Source organism: Callospermophilus lateralis, chromosome 7, assembly GCF_048772815.1.
Source record: "Callospermophilus lateralis isolate mCalLat2 chromosome 7, mCalLat2.hap1, whole genome shotgun sequence".
Taxonomy (NCBI): domain Eukaryota; kingdom Metazoa; phylum Chordata; class Mammalia; order Rodentia; family Sciuridae; genus Callospermophilus; species Callospermophilus lateralis.
The window spans coordinates 8,366,245-8,371,044 of NC_135311.1; the positions used below are offsets into that span (position 1 = coordinate 8,366,245).

At 52.0% G+C, this 4,800-nt stretch overlaps 1 long non-coding RNA gene across 1 annotated transcript; it reads left to right on the top strand.

The window, feature by feature from the left end:
* The first annotated feature begins 297 nt into the window (after positions 1–297).
* LOC143405215 (uncharacterized) lies at positions 298–4,419 on the top strand. The gene is made up of 3 exons (XR_013091998.1): positions 298–392; positions 697–791; positions 4,087–4,419. It is a non-coding gene; the product is annotated as an uncharacterized LOC143405215 (long non-coding RNA).
* The last annotated feature ends 381 nt before the right edge of the window (positions 4,420–4,800 follow it).

Genomic DNA, 4,800 nt, shown 5'->3' on the forward strand with positions numbered 1-4,800 from the left:
GTCTGCAAGGAGAAGAGAGAGGCCAGGATGTACATGGCCACTCTAGGTAGAGGAAGCCTCTGAGGTTTGGCAGCGATTGGACAGAAGACTTGGAAGCAGAAAAATGAAAGAGTCACTGGCCACTCACTGGACACAGTACGAGAAAGGACATTCTTTCGGGTTGCAGCAAAGTTGGGCCCCGGGAGACAGATGGAGCCTGGGTGGTCATGTTCCCCCCACCCTCTCCCTGGCTTCCACTCCTGGTTGAAACAGATCTGATGCCTGGTTGCCCTTGACCTCAGGTTCTTTTCAGAGCAAATGGCTTTGGAGAGGAGTTCTTATCATGGTTCTGGTGGTGAGTCTGGGGGCTGGAGTGTGGATCTGGAAGAGAAAGAAGATGGAGACTGAGAGAGGTAGAAGCTGGGAGACACTGAGGGGTGGGGGTGCTGGGGAGCGGCAGTGGATGCAGGCAGCCCTAGAGACAGTTGGCAGCCTGGGAAGTCCATGGGCAGAGAGAGGCACTTTCCTGGCAGCAGCTGGGGTGGAGCAGAGCTGAGAGTGGGAGGTGGTGCATGCCCAGTGAGGAAGGGCCAAGGGTGGCAGGAACAAGACAGGGTCTGGGCCCTGCTTTCACAGTCTGGGAACAATGAGCTTGCCCCGGGCCTGGTGAGGGATCACTCAATTGCACACTTTAAATGACAGCAACTGTTCCCCAAGCTCCTCCTAGAGCAGACTCTGATGACCCGCAGAGTGGTGGACTTGACAGCCATGACCTTCCCTATGCAGAGATCAGCCCCCTGGGGCCCACTGAGGTGAGTCTAAGGGAATTGAATTAGGGCAGCTGACATGTACTCAGAGACGGGAGTTCCAGGATGTCCAGGACACTCTGTCCCACTGTCAGGCTCCGGGTCTGTTCCCTGCCTTGAACAATGTGGCTGTATGTCTGAGGACCCACAGCATGTTGGGAGCTGTGGTGCAAAGGGAGGTCACCTTGCACATACATCTCCACATCCACGGTTGCCTCAGATTCTCACCGCCAGTGAGGAGGAGAGGGAGGCCAAGGGAGGTGACTGACTCAAGGACACACAGCCTGGCAGTGAGCAAGTTGTCCGAGAACCTTGGAGGAGCTCTTCACCCACAGGCTGAAATGCAGGCCAGAGGAGAGACCCGGGTATAAATGGCCGAGGCTTTGGTGGAACTCTTCTGTCAGCTCAAGACCCAGAGGAAGTAAAAGCAGGGTCCCAGGAGGGCCCGAAGGCAGGGTGAGCACAAGGGTCTGAGAAGCCACCTTCTCCTGAACCCTGCCCCTCTTCTCCCTGCCTGATCCCACCATAGATGCCACCCCTTTGCGTATGCTGTCCCCACTGATGAAGTACCCCTGGGTGGGCACCTTGTTGGCCACTGGCCCACAGCTGGAAGTTGGTGCCATGGTCTCAGATGGAGCAACCCCACCTAGGCGAAGATGGGAGACAGGTTGAGCCAGGGAAGGAGAGGGTCCTGAGGGGAATCCCCAGAAGCAGTGATTCTCAAACTTGAGTTGGTGGCAGAATTCTCTGGAGGGTTTGACAGAATGGACTTCTGGACCCACTCACAGAGTTTTTGATTCAGTGGGTCTGGGGTAGACCTCAAAATTTCCATTTCTACCAAGCTCCCAGGTGACACTGATACACCTGGTCTCACACCTTGAGAATCACTGGGCTAAGGGGTGAGTAGGGGCAGCTAGTGCAGCTGCAGTCTGCACCCCAGGGATAGTGAGGGGCTAGCTCCTCTCCCCTCCCATCCTCTGACTTCTCTAAGGTGTTGAGAGCCACAATTTAGTCAGAATGACGCCTGACATTTTTGCCAGAGGGAATGGTTGAAAGGTGATCCTGCTCTGGGATTAGGGCGGATCCTGCTGGGATTAGGGCGGATCCTGCTGCCTCAGCACCCACTACTTTGGAGTTCCCGTTGAGCTCTCGCGGGGTTCTGAGAGAATTGGCGTGAGGAGCCCGGTGGAGGCAGTGTGTTCCCAGGAAATGTGTGTAGAGTGCCGGTGAGAGTTGGGGAATAAAGAGTTGCTGTTTGAACCTACAAGGTTTTGTGGCAGCTCGGTTATTTTGTGCCCAGACAGACTGCGGCATTTGGTGGCCCGTACGGAGTTTCAAACAGCAACTCTTTATTCCCCAACTCTCACCGGCACTCGACACACACTTCCCGGGAACACACTGCCTCCACCGGGCTCCATGCGCCAATTCTCTCAGAACCCCGCGAGAACTCAACAGGAACTCCAAAGTAGTGGGTGCTGAGGCAGCAGGATCTGCCCTAATCCCAGCAGGATCTGCCCTAATCCCAGAGCAGGATCACCTTTCAACCATTCCCTCTGGCAAAAATGCCAGGTGTCATTCTGACTAAATTGTGGCTCTCAACACTAAGGAGTGAATGACTCGAGATCTTTGAGACCCAGAAATTCCTTGGTCCTGTCCCAGCAACTTATAGTGGAGAGTATGGGACCCCAAATGATCACTTGACTTATCCAGAGGACCATGGCAAGACAAGGCAGAACAGAGGTCTCCTCTCTGCTAGCCCAGTGCTTGTCCATTGTCCCCAACTTCCTCAGTGTTTGTCACAATTGCTTCCCTTCTCAGCCCTTCTGAGTTATATCTCCACTTGATTGGGGCCTTTAGGGACTCAGGAAATAGTTCCTTCCCACCTAAGCCCCAGACCTCCACTACCAGAGCACCGCAGGAGGGGGGCACTAATGGCTTTGGGGGAGAAAACCAAATCAGGTGACATCCAATTCCAGTTCTTAGCCCTATCCTGCAGTCCCCTCCACCTCAGTTCCTGGCCTTGGGGAGCTCTGTCCTCTGGGAAAAATGAATACCCTCCCAGGACACAGGGGAAGGAACACAGAAAGGGACATGAAGAAGCAGAGTCAGCAGAGAGGGTCATGAAACCCAGGTTGGACACTGACTTCGTGTTTAACTGTAGAAATGTTACTTTACTTCCCTGGACCTCAGTTTCTTCTTTTAAAAAATGTGGATTACAAAAATAATGCCTGACACTGAGCTTATGCTTTTCCCTGAGAGCAGTCAATGTGATTTACAAATTTGTTCAACAGTTATTTATTGAATGCCTAACGTGTTCCTAGAATCATTCTAATGTGGGTTGAAGGAGTCACCAAAGCAATGAAAGTCCTTCCCCTCACAGAATCTGCATTCTAGTGGGAGTGAGGGTATCACAGGGTGGCCGACACCTCACAGGGGTAATTTTTCCTGCTCAGAAGGGGATAAGCCACCTGAGAAAAATATAGTGTGAAGTAATTAGTGAAGACATAAGAGACAAAGTCAGAAAAGTAGTTTAAAGGGAGTGCCTGATAGATTCTTCCAGTCCTGGTTGGGAGCTGGAACAGAACTGCCAGAAAATGCATTGGGTCTTTATTTTAGGGGGTGCATCAAAGGCAGGGATAAGGGTTCAGTGGGTGGAGTCTTGCCTCTGGTGTCTTGGAATCTTGATAAGCCACACCCATCTCTGGGAGGCTGTGTAGCTAGGTGGCTGCAGCAGGTCACCCCATCTCCGGTGCTGTGTGGACCTGGCCGAGCTGAATAGGAGCTCAGGTGTATCCGGGCAGTCTCACCAGCAGGGATTCCCAGATACCAGATTTTCTCATTCAGTGGCCACCGTGCCGATCTGGGCCACGCGCATTTCATGGGTGGCTTCCAACATGGGGGTGGGGTGAGAATGACAAATAAAATAAATAGGCAAAGTGTGAAATGTTGGGTGATGATAATGCTAAGGAACAAAGCAGGGAAGGTGGTGACGGCAGGGTCTCCATTGTCACTGAGCAAGGAAAACAGCACTGAGAAGAAATCCCCAGAGGAGCCGAGGGGGCGACTGAGCAGTGTGGAGGTGCCCGGTGGTCAGGGACATGGGAAGCCTCCCGGTGGAGACAGAGCAAGTGGCATTCAAGAGAGGGCCTGAGTGAAGCTGCATTTTGGGGTGTTATCAGGGTTGAGAGGCAGAACTCCCCGCTGGTAGAGAAGAATCCCACAGAGATGTAGCTTGACTGACTCCTGTATCTGGTTCTGAGAAGCAAACCCAGCCCCCTTCTCACCCCCATTTGAATTGTAGGATAACCTGGACATCTGCCTTGTACAGACCCCCAAGCCGACTCCGGCAGTCCACACTGTTTATGAGAAGATCCACTAAAGTCCAAAACCCAAAGGGGACACCTAGATCAGGAGTGAACTTGGACGATGACAGGCCTTGGTAAAGTTTGTCCCTCCCTCATTCTTCACCCCAAGTTTTCAGCTATCCCTCCTAGACCCCCATGCTTCTTGATCCATCCCACTGCGATAGCAAAGCAGCATGAGCTTCTCCCTTGGACTCCCCTCTGTTATGATGTGAATGGTTGTGTCTCCTCTAAAATTCATGAGAAGACTCATGAGTGGGATTAGGCATCTCTTTTGCCCGGTCTCCTTCTGCCATGTGAGGACACAGCTGACGTTCATCCCCTCTGGAGGATGCAGCACCAGGGGGCCAGCAGCCCTGCTGGGGCCTTGACCTTGGACTCCCAGTCTTCAGAACAGTGTGAAATGATTTTCTGTTCTTTATAAATTACTGAGTCTGTGGTACTTTGTTATAGCAACATAAACAGATTAATAAATGTACCAAAGTTTTCTGACTTAGAGGTTATGAGCAGTTATTTTGCTTTTTTAAACTTCAAAGTAGGAGAGGCAAACATTTTAGTAGTTTGTCAGACTTCTGATCACTGACCTCTGGCTGGCTTTACCCCCATTAGGGGATTGGGCATTTTCATGAAGATAATTGGGATACAAGGACTTT